This window comes from Ambystoma mexicanum, chromosome 3q (assembly GCF_040938575.1).
Source record: "Ambystoma mexicanum isolate Mex_15411 chromosome 3q, UKY_AmexF1_1, whole genome shotgun sequence".
NCBI lineage: Eukaryota > Metazoa > Chordata > Amphibia > Caudata > Ambystomatidae > Ambystoma > Ambystoma mexicanum.
In genome coordinates this window covers 1,306,334,266-1,306,355,420 of record NC_090926.1, presented here as the reverse complement: position 1 = coordinate 1,306,355,420, position 21,155 = coordinate 1,306,334,266, and the positions used below count along the sequence as shown (strand labels likewise).

The following is a 21,155-nucleotide window of genomic DNA, read 5'->3' as shown; positions in this document are numbered from 1 at the left end:
CCCACTAATTATATTCACTGAGCCTGGTGAGGAAACGCATATTGCTAGCACTAGAATTAAGGGTGCCACACTAGTTATATTCACTGAGCCTGGAGAGGAAACGCATATTGCTAGCACTAGAATTAAGGGTGCCCACTAGTTATATTCACTGAGCCTGGTGAGGAACCGCATATTGCTAGCACTAGAATTAAGGGTGCCCACTAGTTATATTCACTGAGCCTGGAGAGGAAACGCATATTGCTAGCACTAGAATTAAGGGTGCCACACTAGTTATATTCACTGAGCCATGAGAGGAAACGCATATTGCTAGCACTAGAATTAAGGGTGCCCGCTAGATATATTCACTGAGCCTGGTGAGGAAACGCATATTGCTAGCACTAAAATTAAGGGTGCCCACTAGTTATATTCACTGAGCCTGGTGAAGGAAACGCATATTGCTAGCACTAGAATTAAGGGTGCCACACTAGTTATATTCACTGAGCCTGGTGAGGAAACGCATATTGCCAGCACTAGAATTAAGGGTTCCCACTAGTTCTATTTACTGAGCCTGGTGAGGAAACGCATATTGCTAGCACTAGAATTAAGGGTGCCACACTAGTTATATCCACTGAGCCTGGTGAAGGAAACGCATATTGCTAGCACTAGAATTAAGGGTGCCACACTAGTTATATTCACTGAGCCTGGTGAAGGAAACGCATATTGCTAGCACTGGCAAAAAGTCCCAACCGGAGTTATAATAATAAATATATAAACCGGCGGTATGTTTAAGGCTACCGTAAATAAATAATTAAATGTGTTAGCCTAAAACAATGGGAAATCCCATAGGGAAATATTTGCGGTCGAATATAAAAAGTAGTTTCCACTGCCACCAGCCAAAACTCGATCAGGGGGGACGGAGACGTGCCCCCTCGACTAACAGACCCTGGGGCAATCGAATTGCCCCAGCCAGTACGTCCACAATATGATGGTTTGTACTGGTTCTGTTCAGGATTCAAGACTAGCAAAGTCTTTGGTGACTTTACATGCCCTGGGAGACAGTAGTCAGTCCCAGGGTATGGAGTCTATGTTGGGGAGTCCCTAGGACACCCCTGGGTCACGGCACAGAGGGTGTTGTGTAACCCATATCACAAAAATACATGAGGCCCTATGGAGTAAAAGACCCCATAGCCCATTCAACACAAGGTTTAACCAAGAAAACACACTTCAACATGTCCAAGAGTGAGGGTAAAAGAGTCTCACTCTTGGCAGGAGAAAAAAAAGAAACCCCAGAAATCCAGCAAAGCTGCTGGGGGACTCACTAGGTAGGGAAATTCAGCCTAAACAGAGAATTCTCCCCAACAAGCCTGGTGAAGGAAACGTATATTGCTAGCACTAGAATTAAGGGTGCCACACTAGTTATATTCACTGAGCCTGGTAGAGGAAACGCATACTGCTAGCACTAGAATTAAGGGTGCCCCACTAGTTATATTCACTGAGCCTGGTGAAGGAAACGCATATCGCTAGCACTAGAATTAAGGGTGCCACACTAGTTCTATTCACTGAGCCTGGAGAGGAAACGCATATTGCTAGCACTAGAATTAAGGATGCCACACTAGTTCTATTCACTGAGCCTGGTGATGAAACGCATATTGCTAGCACTAGAATTAAGGGTGCCCCACTAGTTATATTCACTGAGCCTGGTGAAGGAAACGCATATTGCTAGCACTAGAATTAAGGGTGCCACACTAGTTATATTCACTGAGCCTTGTGGAGGAAACGCATATTGCTAGCACTAGAATTAAGGGTGCCCACTAGTTATATTCACTGAGCCTGGTGAAGGAAACGCATATTGCTAGCACTAGAATTAAGGGTGCCCACACTAGTTATATCCACTGAGCCTGGTGAAGGAAACGCATATTGCTAGCACTAGAAGTAAGGGTGCCCACTAGTTATATTCACTGAGCCTGGTGAGGAAACGCATATTGCTAGCACTAGAATTAAGGGTGCCCACTAGTTATATTAACTGAGCCTGGTGAAGGAAACGCATATTGCTAGCACTAGAATTAAGGGTGCCACTAGTTATATTCACTGAGCCCGGTGAGGAAACGCATATTGCTAGCACTAGAATTAACGGTGCCACTAGTTATATTCACTGAGCCTGGTGAAGGAAACGCATATTGCTAGCACTAGAATTAAGGGTGCCACTAGTTATATTCACTGAGCCTGGTGGAGGAAACGCATATTGCTAGCACTAGAATTAAGGCTGCCCACTAGTTATATTCACTGAGCCTGGAGAGGAAACGCATATTGCTAGCACTAGAAGTAAGGGTGCCCACTGGTTATATTCACTGAGCCTGGTGGAGGAAACGCATATTGCTAGCACTAGAATTAAGGCTGCCCACTAGTTATATTCACTGAGCCTGGAGAGGAAACGCATATTGCTAGCACTAGAAGTAAGGGTGCCCACTAGTTATATTCACTGAGCCTGGTGAAGGAAACGCATACTGCTAGCACTAGAATTAAGGGTGCCACACTAGTTATATTCACTGAGCCTTGTGGAGGAAACGCATATTGCTAGCACTAGAATTAAGGGTGCCACACTAGTTATATTCACTGAGCCTGGTGAGGAAACGCATATCGCTAGCACTAGAATTAAGGGTGCCACACTAGTTATATTCACTGAGCCTGGAGAGGAAACGCATATTGCTAGCACTAGAATTAAGGGTGCCACACTAGTTATATTCACTGAGCCTGGAGAGGAAACGCATATTGCTAGCACTAGAATTAAGGGTGCCCACTAGTTATATTCACTGAGCCTGGTGAAGAAACGCATATTGCTAGCACTAGTATTAAGGGTGCCACACTAGTTATATTCACTGAGCCTGGTGAGGAAACGCATATTGCTAGCACTAGAATTAAGGGTGCCACTAGTTATATTCACTGAGCCTGGTGAGGAAACGCATATTGCTAGCACTAGAATTAACGGTGCCACTAGTTATATTCACTGAGCCTGGTGAAGGAAACGCATATTGCTAGCACTAGAATTAAGGGTGCCACTAGTTATATTCACTGAGCCTGGTGGAGGAAACGCATATTGCTAGCACTAGAATTAAGGCTGCCCACTAGTTATATTCACTGAGCCTGGAGAGGAAACGCATACTGCAAGCACTAGAATTAAGGGTGCCACACTAGTTATATTCACTGAGCCTTGTGGAGGAAACGCATATTGCTAGCACTAGAATTAAGGGTGCCACACTAGTTATATTCACTGAGCCTGGTGAGGAAACGCATATCGCTAGCACTAGAATTAAGGGTGCCCACTAGTTATATTCACTGAGCCTGGTGAGGAAACGCATATCGCTAGCACTAGAAGTAAGGGTGCCCACTAGTTATATTCACTGAGCCTGGTGAAGGAAACGCATACTGCTAGCACTAGAATTAAGGGTGCCACACTAGTTATATTCACTGAGCCTTGTGGAGGAAACGCATATTGCTAGCACTAGAATTAAGGGTGCCACACTAGTTATATTCACTGAGCCTGGTGAGGAAACGCATATCGCTAGCACTAGAATTAAGGGTGCCCACTAGTTATATTCACTGAGCCTGGAGAGAAAACGCATATCGCTAGCACTAGAATTAAGGGTGCCCACTAGTTATATTCACTGAGCCTGGTGAGGAAAAGCATATTGCTAGCACTAGAATTAAGGGTGCCCACTAGTTATATTCACTGAACCTGGTGAAGGAAACGCATATTGCTAGCACTAGAATTAAGGGTGCCACACTAGTTATATTCACTGAGCCTGGTGGAGGAAACGCATATTGCTAGCACTAGAATTAAGGGTGCCACACTAGTTATATTCACTGAGCCTGGTGAAGGAAACGCATATTGCTAGCACTAGAATTAACGGTTCCCAGTAGTTATGTTCACTGAGCCTGGTGAAGAAACGCTTATTGCTAGCACTAGAATTAAGGATGCCCACTAGTTATATTCACTGAGCCTGGTGAGGAAATGCATATTGCTAGCACTAGAATTAAGGGTGCCACACTAGTTATATTCACTGAGCCTTGTGAGGAAACGCATATTGCTAGCACTAGAATTAAGGGTGCCCACTAGTTATATTCACTGAGCCTGGTGAAGGAAACGCATATTGCTAGCACTAGAAGTAAGGGTGCCCACTAGTTATATTCACTGAGCCTGGTGAAGGAAACGCATATTGCTAGCACTAGAATTAAGGGTGCCCACTAGTTCTATTCACTGAGCCTGGTGAGGAAACGCATATTGCTAGCACTAGAATTAAGGGTGCCACACTAGTTATATTCACTGAGCCTGGAGAGGAAACGCATATTGCCAGCACTAGAATTAAGGATGCCACACTAGTTATATTCACTGAGCCTGGAGAGGAAACGCATATTGCTAGCACTAGAATTAAGGATGCCACACTAGTTATATTCACTGAGCCTGGTGAGGAAACGCATATTGCTAGCACTAGAATTAATGGTGCCCCACTAGTTATATTCACTGAGCCTGGTGAGGAAACGCATATTGCTAGCACTAGAATTAAGGGTGCCACACTAGTTATATTCACTGAGCCTGGTGAAGGAAACGCATATTGCTAGCACTAGAATTAAGGATGTCACACTAGTTATATTCACTGAGCCTGGAGAGGAAACGCATATTGCTAGCACTAGAATTAAGGGTGCCCACTAGTTATATTCACTGAGCCTGGTGAAGGAAACGCATATTGCTAGCACTAGAATTAAGGGTGCCACACTAGTTATATTCACTGAGCCTGGAGAGGAAACGCATATTGCTAGCACTAGAATTAAGGGTGCCCACTAGTTATATTCACTGAGCCTGGTGAAGGAAACGCATATTGCCAGCACTAGACTTAAGGGTTCCCACTAGTTCTATTCACTGGGCTTCATTACGACCCAGGCGGTAAGTTACCGCCTGGGTCGTACCTTTACCGCCATGGCGTAAACTATGTTTACGCCATGGTGGTTGGCGGACTTACCGCCCCATTCCGAGGTTGGCGGGGCGGTAAGTCCCCATTAACCCATTTACCCTTGCCCATTCCCATTTTTGCCCCATAGGGCATAATGGGAGTGGGGAAGGTGTTAATTACGCCACCGTAAATTATGGTGGCGTAATTAACAACAAGGTCCCTTAGCGCCATGGATTTTAACACCTGCTAAAAGCAGGTGTTAAATCCTCCATGGCGCTAAGGGACCTCGGAATCAGGCGGTAAGGGTCGGCGTTGTTTACGTCGCCGTAAACCCCTTACCGCCTGGGTCCTAATAAGGCCCACTGAGCCTGGTGAGGAAACGCATATTGCTAGCACTATAATTAAGGGTGCCACACTAGTCATATTCACTGAGCCTGGTGAGGAAACGCATATTGCTAGCACTAGAATTAAGGATGCCACACTAGTTATATTCACTGAGCCTGGTGAGGAAACGCATATTGCTAGCACTAGAATTAAGGGTGCCACACTAGTTATATTCACTGAGCCTGGTGGAGGAAACGCATATTGCTAGAACTAGAATTAAGGGTGCCACACTAGTTATATTCACTGAGCCTGGTGAGGAAACGCATATTGCTAGCATGCCCACTAGTTCTATTCACTGAGCCTGGTGAGGAAACGCATATTGCTAGCACTAGAATTAAGGGTGCCACACTAGTTATATTCACTGAGCCTGGTGAGGAAACACATATTGCTAGCACTAGAATTAAGGGTGCCCCACTAGTTATATTCACTGAGCCTGGTGAAGGAAACGCATATTGCTAGCACTAGAATTAAGGGTGCCCACTAGTTCTATTCACTGAGCCTGGTGAGGAAACGCATATTGCTAGCACTAGAATTAAGGGTGCCACACTAGTTATATTCACTGAGCCTGGAGAGGAAACGCATATTGCCAGCACTAGAATTAAGGATGCCACACTAGTTATATTCACTGAGCCTGGAGAGGAAACGCATATTGCTAGCACTAGAATTAAGGATGCCACACTAGTTATATTCACTGAGCCTGGTGAGGAAACGCATATTGCTAGCACTAGAATTAATGGTGCCCCACTAGTTATATTCACTGAGCCTGGTGAGGAAACGCATATTGCTAGCACTAGAATTAAGGGTGCCACACTAGTTATATTCACTGAGCCTGGTGAAGGAAACGCATATTGCTAGCACTAGAATTAAGGATGTCACACTAGTTATATTCACTGAGCCTGGAGAGGAAACGCATATTGCTAGCACTAGAATTAAGGGTGCCCACTAGTTATATTCACTGAGCCTGGTGAAGGAAACGCATATTGCTAGCACTAGAATTAAGGGTGCCACACTAGTTATATTCACTGAGCCTGGAGAGGAAACGCATATTGCTAGCACTAGAATTAAGGGTGCCCACTAGTTATATTCACTGAGCCTGGTGAAGGAAACGCATATTGCCAGCAATAGAATTAAGGGTTCCCACTAGTTCTATTCACTGGGCTTCATTACGACCCAGGCGGTAAGTTACCGCCTGGGTCGTACCTTTACCGCCATGGCGTAAACTACGTTTACGCCATGGTGGTTGGCGGACTTACCGCCCCATTCCGAGGTTGGCGGGGCGGTAAATCCCCATTAACCCATTTACCCTTCCCCATTCCCATTTTTGCCCCATAGGGCATAATGGGAGTGGGGAAGGTGTTAATTACCCCACCGTAAATTATGGTGGCGTAATTAACAACAAGGTCCCTTAGCGCCATGGATTTTAACACCTGCTAAAAGCAGGTGTTAAATCCTCCATGGCGCTAAGGGACCTCGGAATCAGGCGGTAAGGGTCGGCGCTGTTTACGTCGCCGTAAACCCCTTACCGCCTGGGTCCTAATAAGGCCCACTGAGCCTGGTGAGGAAACGCATATTGCTAGCACTATAATTAAGGGTGCCACACTAGTTATATTCACTGAGCCTGGTGAGGAAACGCATATTGCTAGCACTAGAATTAAGGATGCCACACTAGTTATATTCACTGAGCCTGGTGAGGAAACGCATATTGCTAGCACTAGAATTAAGGGTGCCACACTAGTTATATTCACTGAGCCTGGTGGAGGAAACGCATATTGCTAGAACTAGAATTAAGGGTGCCACACTAGTTATATTCACTGAGCCTGGTGAGGAAACGCATATTGCTAGCATGCCCACTAGTTATATTCACTGAGCCTGGTGAGGAAACGCATATTGCTAGCACTAGAATTAAGGGTGCCACACTAGTTATATTCACTGAGCCTGGTGAGGAAACACATATTGCTAGCACTAGAATTAAGGGTGCCACACTAGTTATATTCACTGAGCCTGGTGGAGGAAACACATATTGCTAGCATTTTAGAATTAAGCGTGCCACTAGTTATTGCTTTTTGTTATTGATGTCTGCCTTAAGGTGTTATAATCAGATCATGATATAGATTATTATGCAAAGTAATTGAGGACTTTTAATTGCTAGCTATGGGGAATTGGAATCGTTGTTTTGACTGCTCATTTTTTATGATTTAGGAGAATAATGCATTTTTGTTTGCTCCTGTATATATATACACTCAGGACAATGGTTATTTACGTAGAAATGGGAAGAGGAGTTTTAATTGTGGTATTGTTTGGATTAATGTAATAATGATTTGTATGTAATGCAACATGTATTTTCCTGATGACTCCATAGTCGAATAAAGGATTATCAATCAAGATAAAGAGAAACAATGCCCCATTAAGGAAAGTTCTTGTAACAATAAAAAAATGGATGAACTCCATGTGAACGTAAATCCGAATACATGGAAGTGTTAGGTATAAATGCAGATGCAATCCCATGGTGGCTGTTCTCGCCCGCCTCTTGGTTCCTGTAAGGAACCTTGGAATCCTGAGATGCCAAACTCAAGCTTGAAACACAAATATCTCAGGAGACAGTTTTACTTGTCCCAACTGAGAAATGTCAGAGATCAACTACCTCTTCTGTCTGTCCCACGTGCAGTCACAGTCCTGATTGCCTTTATCTTTTCAAGACTTGATTTTAGATACCCATCTAGTTTTACCAGAGAAACATGTAAAAAGATTGCAGACGATACAAAACGTGGCAACGAGACACCTCCATCAATGTGGAAATCAAAGCCCAGTTCCCATAGGTTTGCCTCATTGTATTAGTTCTTAGTAAAAAAAAAATTTAAAAAGGTTGAGTTTAAATCACTGTCTGGATAACAAAGCCATTTCTGCTAAGAAACATTCATACTTTACTTGGAGTTCTGTAGAAACCTCAAAACTAACTTTACCTAATAGCTTACTATTCCAGAAATCAGGAAATCTATATGCGCCAGTTGGGTCGTAGTCACCAAGAAACATAAAACACTGGAACTTAATCTAAGAAGCGAACTGGACAAACATTATTTAAGGAAAAACAGTGTTTTAATGAGATCTAAACTAGATTGCTGGCAGATTCCTCTGGTGAAGTTCACCCATACTCTATGTAGCACCATCGTGGCCAAAGGGGCACGTGGTGCTCTTCAAAATGCACTAGAGCATAAGATGTCACCTGAAGTCAGGAACACACTTAAACGGAAGGCTGAGCATTTGGATCATGCGGCCGCTTCCTGCTTCCTCCCTCTACTTTTGCACTTATTCTTATTTATTTATTCGCATTTGTTAAGCGCACGTGCAGCCCGTAGGGCATCGTGGCGCTTGTTACAGACATGACTTGTTATACATACAATGAAGTCATTACTTAGTAGTTAGTAAGGCGAAGATAGGAGAGGAAGAGGAGATGATGTCGTAGGAGGAGCTAGTTGAACAAGGTGGTTTTCAATTTTTTTCGGAAGACAGTGAGAGAGTTTTCTGCTCAGAGTGTGCTAGGTAGTGCGTTCCATAGCTTCGGGGCAATGTATGGGAAGCTTATTCCACCTGCTCTAGCTCGTTTGATGCGTGGGACCCTAAGTTGGTTGGTGTGGCATTGCCTCGTTGGTCTAGTGGAGTGCAATCTGACTAGAGTATCAGACAGGTATGAGGGTGCGGATAGGTTAATACATTTGTGTGCAGTGGTAAGTATTTTGAATGTAATGCGCTCTTTGACAGGTAGCCAATGTGCTGCCTTTCTGGCTTGCGCGATGTGGTCCCGTTTAGGTATATTGAGGGCTGCTCTTAGTGCATTATTTTGTGGTGTTTGGAGTTTATTGAGATTGGTGTTGGAAGTGCCAGCCAATAGCGCATTACAATAATCTATCTTGGCTCCAATGGTGGCTCTGGCAATAGATAAGCAATTATCTTTGGTTAGGAAAGGTTTAATGGAATTAATGAGCTTAGTGCTCAGGGCGGAGGCAGAGACAATGGAGTTGACTTGCTTGTCCATGGATAGTGATGCGTCAATGTGGACTCCTAGTGTTTTAACAGAAGGTAGAACTGGGATGACACAATTGTCTATGCAGAAGTTTTGTGTAGAGTGGGTTGAGATTCTTGAGAGTGGATTTTTGGCCAAGGATGAGAATTTCGGTCTTATCACTGTTAAGACATAGGCCGTTCGTGGCCATCCATGCTTGGATGGTGGCGTATATATTCTGGAGGGTGGCTGCGTCCTGAAGGTAGCGTCCTGTGAGCGGGAGGAGTACTTGGGTATCGTCAGCGTAGTTGGTGTATGTGATCCCAAGTGTGTCCAATTTATCAAAGAGAGGTTTGGTAAAAAGATTATAGAGGGTGGGAGCTGTACATGAACCCTGAGGGACTCCATACCTGATGGTGGTAGGCTCTGCATTGGCTATATTGGAGAACACTTTCATCACTCTACCTTTGAGGAAAGAGGTAATCCAATTTGTGGCTTGTTTGGAGAAATGAGCGGCCTGAGTTAGGTGGTTCGTGAGAATGGCATGATCGACTAAATCAAAAGCCGCTGAAAGGTCGAGGAGGAGCAGGAGGGCCGGCTTACCTTTATCTAGGATTAGGGTGATTTGATTCTTCAGATCTAGTAACGCAGTTTCAGTTCCAAGACCTTTACGGAATCCGGACTGCCTTTTGCCTAGGACAGAGTTGTTTTCCAGGTAGGCCTGTATCTGCATGTGTGCAGCTTTATCTAGGATTTTTAGGAGAAATGGAACCGTTGTAATGGGCCGGTAATTGTTAGGTTGGGCGGGGTCCAAGGTTGGTTTCTTTAAGAGCGGGCGTACCCACGCCTCTTTAAGGCTGTCCGGGACTTAACCCGTCTTGAATGAGGCATTAATGAAAGCTGTGATGATCGGTGCGAGGGGTGCAGCACACTCTTTGATTATGTTGGGGGGGCAAATGTCGCCTTTGCATTGAGATGGTTTGAGCTGTTTAAGGATGTGGAGAGTGTCCGACTCGGTGATTGGCGAAAAATTGAATTTTGAGGTGTGCTTATCTTTGGCGGTATTGACGGAGAGGGTCTGTTGGGGGTGTAGAGCCCTATAGTGTTCTGCTATTTTAGTTTGGAGAAGGTCTATTTTATTTCACATCGCTGTTTGGATGCTATTGCACCAGGCTTCATCCTTAACAATCTCATCTGTGCAGATAGGGGGGATGGTGAAGAGCTCTTTTGAGTGGGAGTCGGCTTCCAGGATACGTTTATTGTAGGTTTCTGACTTTGCCTTGAATGTGGCATTTTTGTATTTTTTAGAGATACAAAGGAAGTCTACTTTGGTCTCCTCACAGGGATTGGCCTGCCATGTTTTGAGGGCTTGGCGCTTACGTTGGCGCAGATTTAGTAAGTCATCCGTGAACCATGAGTTAGAGTGAAACGATTTTTTTTCTTTTTTGTTTTCAAGAGGGGCTGCGGTATTGATGGCCATGGTGAGCGTGTTTTTGAAGATCTCTGCTAGAGTGTTGGGGTTGGAGGAAAACGGGGGTGCTAGGCATGGGGTGTTGAGGAAGGGACCTATATTGTCTGCTGTGAGTTTTTTGGCACTTCTGGCTAGCGTGGCCGGTGCAGGTTTTAGAGGTTTGGAGTAAGATGATATGGGGATGCAGAATTGGAGGCAGTTGTGATCAGACCATGGAAGGGCTGTGTTAGAGTTGAGAGTGGATCCACAGTTGTGATCTGCCACCCAGTCTAAGATACGGCCTTTATTATGGGTCAGGGCAGTGACTTTTTGTGTGAATCCTAGATCTGTGAGGTTTCTTGCGAGAGTGGTAGCTTCTTTGTCGAGTTTATCATTATATCCAAGGTTTAGGTCTCCTAGAAACAGTGTTTTGGACGTTTGTTTGATGTTTTCCCCAAGAAGATGGTTGACTATGCCTTTGAAGTTATTAGCAGGGCCTGGGGGTCTATATGTGACGTGAATGTTTACAGTATTTTTGGGAGAGAGGGTAAGTTTGGCTGAGAGGATGTCAATGGTGTCTTCCCCAGAGGTGGGAGTATGTCTTAATGCTAAGGTGTCTTTAAAAATCAGTGCAACTCCACCTCCTATTTTGGTTAATCTATCCTGTCTTAGGATCGAGTATCCTGATGGTACAGCTAAGCTGATAGTCGGGCCAGCGGCAGAATGCAGCCAAGTTTCTGTTATGGCTAACATATCTAGGTCCTGGTTGGTAATGTCATTAACTTCTAAAGCGTGGGCGTTGAGTGAGCGAACATTTAATAACGCACATCTAAGGTGTTGGAACTTTTTTGGTTGTGGTGGCTTGAGGACGGTACTAGTGATGGACTTTTTGGTAGTGTGTGTAGGCTTGCTAGACAAATGGTGTCCGACTTAACGCTGGTCATGTGAGGTTGGAGCGAGCGTTGGAGCACTGTTAGGGTGTTTATGGGTGATAGTGTATGGTTGCCAGGTCTTGGTGTGAGTGCGAGAGCTTATGCGTAAGTTCCTGAGTATTACCTGCATTGGTGTTGAGGGGAATGCTAAGGGGAATGTCCGTGTTCTGAGTCTGTACTGTCTGAGTATGATCTCGGGAGGAGTAGCGTGTGTGGTGGTGTGTCTAGGTTCCATGATATGGTTGTTGGGTTGCCCTGCGGGCATAGAGTAGTCAGTACTACTGGTCAGTAAGGTGTGGACTAAGCCTATGAAGAGGTACAGTGTATGTGTGGCGTACATATTGAGGTGGGTAGGCGAGAGTGGGTTAGATGCAGTATCAGTTGGGCAACACAGTATCACAGTGGTCTCTAAGCGACCATAAGGCACAACACAGTGGTCTCTAAGCGACCATAAGGCACAACACAGTGGTCTCTAAGCGACCATAAGGCACAACACAGTGTCACAGTGGGCTTTGGTAGACCGTACTGCAGATACAGTTATCAGAGGCAGCATACAGCAGGGCATGGCCAGGGCAGAATGCAGGTGGTGATACATGTTGCTAGTATGAAGCAGGAGAGGCTTGGATAATAATGCTAATGCAGTGCTAAGACCATTACTAATGGCTATACAGGACTAGTGGTCTGTAATTGGTTAAGTGGATACAAGTAGGGCACTGAAGCATTTTGTGGCAGTTCAAGTGCACCACTGTGCAGTGGAGACCTTGGAGGTAGCAATGATGAGAGGTTCATGTATACCGGGTCAGTGATGGCTTGAAACAGTTCAGGTCGCTAGCTAATGAGTTAAGAAAAGGTTGTTGAAAGGGGCTGTATGCTTACCCCAGAGAAGGTGGGCAGGGGTTCTAGCCCTATGCTCGACGGCGTAGACAGGCTAGAGACAGGCACAGTGCCTTCGTGGTGGGCCGGCTCGAAGCCTGCCGGCTTGTGGTTGGCTCCCAAGTAGGGGAGAGGGGCCAATCACGATGCTTACAGGGTTGTGGGGCCGAGTAGAGGGGTGAAGATGTGGCGGTCGGCCATCTTGGAATGGTGCAGACCTCGTGGGTTGCAATGGTGGCTGGATGCACTCCGAGTGCAATAAAGGGGCAAATCCTGGCTGGAAAAGGCCACTGGGCAACGCTGGTGCGGATATAGTTAAATAATATTAATCCTAAATGCTGGTATAGTAACTTAGATTTGTAAAGTTGAGATCATGTCTTTGCATGTTCCAGTCTGGAAGCTTGCCACCTAAACCCTGCCTTCCTCTATCACACTCATCCTAAGCACATCTTCCCCCACTCACCAGCCCCTTTTCCCTGCTTCTTTGGGGCACGCTAGAGCATCTAGGATACATGAGACACCCATAAAAAATAGAATGATCATTGGGAGCTAAAGGACATTTAAGATTGAACTAGATTGGTATTCGCGTCTGTAAGGGACGGGCTTCATATGTCCAGGAGTTAAAGCCATCTGCACAACATATGCACAGGGAGTACCGTAATTTCAGGTATTGACATATGTTCTGGTGCTAACATCGTATGAAGCGCTATCACATACCAGGTATTGCCACCATGTCCAGATTTGCCCTGGATAAGACTAGTTAGCAAAGGATTGCTGGGTTCCATTATACACAAACAGAACAGCAGGGTCATCACGCAAGGCAACCCTGCTTACATTTTCTCTAACACCTCTTTCAGCACAAAAGGAATACCCAAACTGATAGTGAATGGATTCTGAAATGGATGTTTTCAATAAATATCAAGTTTTCAGGTAACAGGTAGGTGTTCTGTGAAGCATGCGCAAAGTATTTACTTCCAACGAGGGCAACCTAGTTTTATTTGCAAAGTATTTAGTGCATGTATAGCAGACATGTGTAGTATATTACAAGGCTTCTCCCTTATAGCTTCATAAACAGGGCAGCCATGTTATCATGCACACACAGAATAGGTGCTAGTCCACAAAATTACTGGTATAATAGTGACATTTTCTTTCTGATAGTACGTCTCTAGAGAAAAGACATTACGAGTTTGGTGCTCCCATACTTCCTGTTCCCCCTCCCACTTCCTACAGAGTGCTCTGGGAATTACATCATCAGCAGACAAATGACACTTAATACAGCAGCCAGCATAGGCCCCTTAAGCAGGCTGTGACTATTTAAGGGCGTGAAACCGTCCCCTTTGCCGTTTCATCCCTGGACTTCTTGTCTGGAAGGCTTCGCCTGGAACGCTGTTTGCCCCTGCCATAGAGGTGAAGACAGAGCTCCAAAGAAGAAGGAAACTCTTCCCCTGAACCATCCAGGGGCACATTTCGGGTGATCACCGGTGGAACAAAGGCTCTGCACTTCATGCCCGCTGGAACAAGGGTTCTGCTCACTGAAGGTGGAGGATACCTCACCTGCAAGTGTCAGACAATCATTCTGCAGTTCAAGTGTGGAAGAAAGGACTCGTCTCGTTTCTGAAGACCTTGGACTGGGCAACCCAGAAACATGTCCTCAGCCTCGAGACACTAAGCCGACTTGACCATGCTGAACCCTCCTCGAGCAGCTACAGGACCTACAGTGATGCTTTTGGTACTCTAAGACCTTCAATCTGTTTAAATGCTTGAAATGCTCGTCTCATCTTGACTGCTGGCGAGAATCCATTAAAGCATCCAACTCGACTGAACTGAGAGCATTGTCTCCACCTGACACTAAAGCCGACTCAGTCCCCTGCAAGCGATCAGCTTACCCAATTGCAAACGCAGCACGGTCTCAAACATTGACTCAAATCCACCGTGAGCCTGATTCCGACTAGCCACTGGAACAGCACTACTCGCTTGGCTCGGCTGCTTTAAAGCACAGCTTGAGTCTGTTGAGGTAATTGAAGTGCTCCTGTCCCCTTGGTCTGCCTCAAAGTACCCTAATAACTAATAGGTCCCCCATTCCATAACTTTTTAGAAGACACCTTCATAAACTTTGACATTTTGTGCTGAAAGGTTTGCTGTCTACAATCCCAGAGTGCCCTTTTATTCTTAAAGTCGGTTTACTCTGAGTTTTCCCTTGCAGGGGCGGGGGCGTGCAGTGTGTATTAGTTGTGTGCTGTGGCAAGACTAGTAGTCTGGCCTTGTCTGGAGTGGACAGGAACCCCTCTCAGGGCTGGGAGGCCCAACAATGAGCCACCCACAGTGTGTCCTAACCCAGAGGTGGATGGTGGCAGCAGAGATGGCCCCACCCTTGTGCCAGAATGCTTCCATGCATGCCCTTACCTCCTACCATGCCTCACAACAAAAGATGCTTACAAGTCTCTTTCTTATTGTTACAGGACTAAAGCAGCGCTAGATTGTCACATCAGAAGTAAAAGCCTTGTGCTCCATTTAAGAGCATGTACTGATCGTTCAAGCTTCAGTGAAATGTGTTGGGGTGAGAAGCAAAGCTGTGCTTGCACCAATCTTCCACAGGTTGAACAGGCAATATTGTAATGGAATTTTCTCAAACACATGTTAAACATTATGATAAGCTGCAAAGGTCGGCGAGGAAACGAACCTACTACATGCAGCACAACACTATATGATGAGAGAAACAGGGCCAATTGCTCAGCCTCTCGGTGCCACTGCTTGAAAAGACTAACTTGACAAAGCCCGGCAGGAGGTGGCTGGGGTGCACTAGAAGCTTCCATTAAGTGCGAGTCGCAGCAGTAACTACCGGACGCTCTGGCCATGCTGACAACGAGGCTTCATTCATTTACGGACTGTTTGTCCTTCTACAAGAAAGCATGATTCCGGTTACAATGCTGACACAATAAACCACGATACAAAAATAAAGTCATCAGGAATAGTAAAAAGAGAAGGCCCCCCAGACACATCTAAAGAACCAATTCCTGGCTTCTTACTATGGTTTACTGAGCCATGTTGCTCCCAGGCAAGGCCACTTTAGGTCCAAGCCATATATAGCCTTTGTTAGAGGCTATTTATATGATTGTGTATAGGCGCTATATAAATAAACTATGTGTTTCAAAGCGATTCAAGGCAAGGGGGGGGGGGGCAAGGGAAAATACATTGACATTCTTACAGTCCATGAATAGTAAGGATGTGAAATTAACTATCGTACTCGGCCTGATGATATTTCAGATAGTGCAAGAGCTAAGACATAGATAAGGAAGGGGGGGGTGGGAGGAAATGGAAACAGACAGGCGACTACCGTACTAGGCCTGACGACATTTCTGGTAGAGCTGGAGAAAAACAAAAGGTGAGGGAGTGGGGTGCAGAAAGGGAGGGGAGGAACAAAACAAGTGACTATCGTACTAGGCCTGATAGTGCTGGAGACAAACAAGGTTGCTATAATACTAGGTCAAGGACAATTCTGAGAGAGTAAGTGCATAGAAGAAATTAAGGGGAGGAGATAGGAAACGGGAGAGGGGGAGAGAGCAGAGAGTGAGCAGTGAAAAGTGGAGAAGCAAGCGGGGAGAGTGAATACAATTGCAGAAGTCAGTAGTAACAATGTTGCGAGAGAACAAAAAATACAAGCCAGGATTCAAGATGAAAATGGGAACAGCATGATTCAAGGCCATCATGAGTACAAGGTGCAGGGGGAAGTCCAGCATGAGAGTTGAGAGAGGGTGACGCACTGCGAGTCAATGAAGTCCAAAAAAGTAAATTCCAAGCATTGGCAAAAGGCGTTGATGGTGAAACCGGAATGTATCAGGACAGACTCCTGCCGAGGTAGGATGTAGGGGGGAAAAGGAGTGGAGGGGGGTGGGGGGGAAAGGGTAGAAGAATCAAGCAATACAGAAAATTTCTGTATGCGACAAGTGTGGGGGGCCAGAGGTGGGGATGGCCTCTGGGGACAGAAGGAGTAGACAAATGTTGGTGAATGCTTACCTGCTGCCCTCCTGGTTCGAACAGGACCAAACAGAAATTGCCCTTTTCTTTGTCTGCCAGGTGGACTGGGCTTAGGCCAGGTGACCCAGAGCCACTTGCAGCTGCTCCCCATCTGCCTATAGTATTGCAGGCAATTACTATTTTTCCCAATAAAATAGTGTTCCAACGGGAACGGCTTCTCAGTGACCCACAAACATTAGGAAATGCCCTCCATATGCACCCTCCCATGCACGGAAGGCAAAAAACAGATGGCCATTCCCCCGTCCGTGTCCCTGATCAAAAGAGATTCAGAAAGGGACTCGCGAGAGTCTCAACAGTAGCCTAACCTCCCGCCCAACACATATTATGCCTCTAGTAAAGCCAAGAAGCAGCATCCACAAGAGCAGCGCTGACAGGGTCACACCACCCATTCAGCAGACAGAAGTAGAAATCGGTAAGAACAGTAATAGCGGCTGCTTCTGTATAGGGCTGGTCACATTGGTGTTGGTTTCATATTGCAGAGGCTTGACTGGAAGGTGTCCATGGTATGTGTGGGAAAGGGACGGGGCAGCAGGGAGAGGATGGGTGAAAGGGCCGGATAGAACAAAATAACCAAAATGAATGAGGATAAGAGGGATTGGGGATTGTGCCAAATGGAATGCCGACCAGAAAGGAGGGGGAAAACAAGCATCCCTTGTACGTGCATAGGGGGCTCATGCCTAGGCTTGAAGCCTGACGCTCACTTTCCAAGTAACATTGTGAATTTCCTGACGAGGGCAATGTATCGCAGACTGCCAGATGCGACGGGGTCAAGAGCTGGGTGTGTGCAGGCGAGTGGTGGAGGTTCACAGTCCTGGGAGGGGGTGCATAGGGGCGGGGGTGGAGGTTCACAGTCCTGGGAGGGGATTCATAGGGGCGGGGGTGGAGGTTCACAGTCCTGGGAGGGGATTCATAGGGGCGGGGGTGGAGGCTCACAGTCCTGGGAGGGGATTCATAGGGGCGGGGGTGGAGGTTCACAGTCCTGGGAGGGGATTCATAGGGGCGGGGGTGCAGGTTCACAGTGCTGGAGGGGGATTCATAGGGGCGGGGGTGCAGGTTCACAGTGCTGGGAGGGGATTCATAGGGGCGGGGGTGCAGGTTCACTGTCCTGGGAGGGGATTCAGAGGGGCAGGGGTGGAGGTTCACAGTCCTGGGAGGGGATTCATAGGGGCAGGGGGGGGTTCACTGTGCTGGGAGGGGATTCAGAGGGGCAGGGGTGGAGGTTCACAGTGCTGGGAGGGGATTCATAGGGGCAGGGGTGGAGGTTCACAGTCCTGGGAGGGGATTCATAGGGGCAGGGGTGGAGGTTCACAGTCCTGGGGGGGGATTCATAGGGGCAGGGGTGGAGGTTCACAGTCCTGGGAGGGGATTCATAGGGGCGGGGTGGAGGTTCACAGTCCTGGGAGGGGATTCATAGGGGCGGGGGTGCAGGTTCACAGTCCTGGGAGGGGATTCATAGGGGCAGGGGTGGAGGTTCACAGTCCTGGGAGGGGATTCATAGGGGCGGGGGTGCAAGTTCACAGTCCTGGGAGGGGATTCATAGGGGCAGGGGTGGAGGTTCACAGTCCTGGGAGGGGATTCATAGGGGCAGGGGTGGAGGTTCACAGTCCTGGGAGGGGATTCATAGGGGCGGGGGTGGAGGTTCACAGTCCTGGGAGGGGATTCATAGGGGCGGGGGTGGAGGTTCACTGTCCTGGGAGGGGATTCATAGGGGCGGGGGGTGGAGGTTCACTGTCCTGGGAGGGGATTCATAGGGGCGGGGGTGGAGGTTCACTGTCCTGGGAGGGGATTCATAGGGGCGGGGGGTGGAGGTTCACTGTCCTGGGAGGGGATTCATAGGGGCGGGGGGTGGAGGTTCACTGTCCTGGGAGGGGATTCATAGGGGCGGGGGGTGGAGGTTCACTGTCCTGGGAGGGGATTCATAGGGGCGGGGGTGGAGGTTCACTGTCCTGGGAGGGGATTCATAGGGGCGGGGGTGGAGGTTCACAGTCCTGGGAGGGGATTCATAGGGGCGGGGGGTGGAGGTTCACAGTCCTGGGAGGGGATTCATAGGGGCGGGGGGTGGAGGTTCACTGTGCTGGGAGGGGATTCATAGGGGCGGGGGGTGGAGGTTCACTGTCCTGGGAGGGGATTCATAGGGGCGGGGGTGGAGGTTCACAGTCCTGGGAGGGGATTCATAGGGGCGGGGTGGAGGTTCACTGTCCTGGGAGGGGATTCATAGGGGCGGGGGGTGGAGGTTCACTGTCCTGGGAGGGGATTCATAGGGGCGGGGGGTGGAGGTTCACTGTCCTGGGAGGGGATTCATAGGGGCGGGGGGTGGAGGTTCACTGTCCTGGGAGGGGATTCATAGGGGCGGGGGGTGGAGGTTCACTGTCCTGGGAGGGGATTCATAGGGGCGGGGGGTGGAGGTTCACTGTCCTGGGAGGGGATTCATAGGGGCGGGGGTGGAGGTTCACAGTCCTGGGAGGGGATTCATAGGGGCGGGGGTGGAGGTTCACAGTGCTGGGAGGGGATTCATAGGGGCGGGGGTGCAGGTTCACAGTCCTGGGAGGGGATTCATAGGGGCGGGGGGTGGAGGTTCACTGTCCTGGGAGGGGATTCATAGGGGCGGGGGGTGGAGGTTCACTGTCCTGGGAGGGGATTCATAGGGGCGGGGGTGGAGGTTCACAGTCCTGGGAGGGGATTCATAGGGGCGGGGGGTGGAGGTTCACTGTCCTGGGAGGGGATTCATAGGGGCGGGGGGTGGAGGTTCACTGTCCTGGGAGGGGATTCATAGGGGCGGGGGGTGGAGGTTCACTGTCCTGGGAGGGGATTCATAGGGGCGGGGTGGAGGTTCACAGTCCTGGGAGGGGATTCATAGGGGCGGGGGGTGGAGGTTCACTGTCCTGGGAGGGGATTCATAGGGGCGGGGGTGGAGGTTCACAGTCCTGGGAGGGGATTCATAGGGGCGGGGGGTGGAGGTTCACTGTCCTGGGAGGGGATTCATAGGGGCGGGGGTGGAGGTTCACTGTCCTGGGAGGGGATTAATAGCGGCGGGGGGTGGAGGTTCACTGTCCTGGGAGGGGATTCATAGGGGCGGGGGGTGGAGGTTCACTGTCCTGGGAGGGGATTCATAGGGGCGGGGGGTGGAGGTTCACTGTCCTGGGAGGGGATTCATAGGGGCGGGGGTGCAGGTTCACAGTCCTGGGAGGGGATTCATAGGGGCAGGGGTGGAGGTTCACAGTCCTGGGAGGGGATTCATAGGGGCGGGGGTGGAGGTTCACAGTCCTGGGAGGGGATTCATAGGGGCGGGGGGTGGAGGTTCACTGTCCTGGGAGGGGATTCATAGGGGCGGGGGGTGGAGGTTCACTGTCCTGGGAGGGGATTCATAGGGGCGGGGGGTGGAGGTTCACTGTCCTGGGAGGGGATTCATAGGGGCGGGGGGTGGAGGTTCACTGTCCTGGGAGGGGATTCATAGGGGCGGGGGGTGGAGGTTCACTGTCCTGGGAGGGGATTCATAGGGGCGGGGGTGCAGGTTCACAGTCCTGGGAGGGGATTCATAGGGGCAGGGGTGGAGGTTCACTGTCCTGGGAGGGGATTCATAGGGGCGGGGGTGGAGGTTCACTGTCCTGGGAGGGGATTCATAGGGGCGGGGGGTGGAGGTTCACTGTCCTGGGAGGGGATTCATAGGGGCGGGGGGTGGAGGTTCACTGTCCTGGGAGGGGATTCATAGGGGCGGGGGTGCAGGTTCACAGTCCTGGGAGGGGATTCATAGGGGCAGGGGTGGAGGTTCACAGTCCTGGGAGGGGATTCATAGGGGCGGGGGTGGAGGTTCACAGTCCTGGGAGGGGATTCATAGGGGCGGGGGGTGGAGGTTCACTGTCCTGGGAGGGGATTCATAGGGGCGGGGGGTGGAGGTTCACTGTCCTGGGAGGGGATTCATAGGGGCGGGGGTGGAGGTTCACTGTCCTGGGAGGGGATTCATAGGGGCGGGGGTGGCTATTCTAGGCCTGGCTCCGAGCCCCCAACCCCCCCACCCCCCTGAGCAGTCTCTGCGGCGCTCGAGGCTGGAGGGCGAGGCTGCTGCACGGAAGGTTGGGGGTTCGAGGCCACCCTGGGGAGGCAATGGGGATCATGCCCGCGTGGTAGTGTAAATAGGCCCTGCACGCCGTATATAGCAGCTATTGTAGTGTTATTAATATCAAGCACCCGCGCGACCCTCCGTGCCCCTTTCCCGCGCGACCCTCGCTCTGAAAGCGCCACTGGCCTGGATGCACTCACCGTGTGGACATACAGCAGGAGCTGCTGCTGCCGCCGCCGCTTACCCTGCACCCGTTCCGGCTCCCACAGGGGAAGAGCCTTGCGATGACAACACGGTCTACTGCGCATGCCCAGAAGATGGACGCCCCCAACGAACCCCGGCCACGCGGCGTCAATACGGTCTACTGCGCATGCCCAGAAGGTAGACGTGGCGACGACACCCTCCCCCACAATTAGGCGTCAACACGATCTACTGCGCATGCCCAGAAGGTGGACGCGATAACAAACCCCCGACCACGTGGCGTCAACACGGTCTAATGCGC

The 21,155-nt window shown here is 49.0% G+C and overlaps 1 protein-coding gene across 4 annotated transcripts in view; it reads right to left on the bottom strand.

Annotated features, from left to right (window-relative positions):
* The window catches only part of LOC138447921 (zinc finger protein 84-like), a 198,490-nt gene extending 177,540 nt beyond the window's left edge, over window positions 1–20,950 (bottom strand). The window contains exons 1-2 of one of the 4 annotated variants that reach the window (XM_069604444.1): window positions 20,854–20,941; window positions 16,576–16,691 (exon numbers count right to left, since the gene is read on the bottom strand). The gene's annotated coding sequence lies outside the window, so the exon portion shown is untranslated. Of the gene's footprint in view, window positions 1–15,241; window positions 15,459–16,575; window positions 16,692–20,853 lie in introns of all 4 variants that reach the window. The other 3 variants (XM_069604443.1, XM_069604445.1, XM_069604442.1) reach the window with 3 other exon arrangements.
* Between the last annotated feature and the right edge of the window lie 205 nt (window positions 20,951–21,155).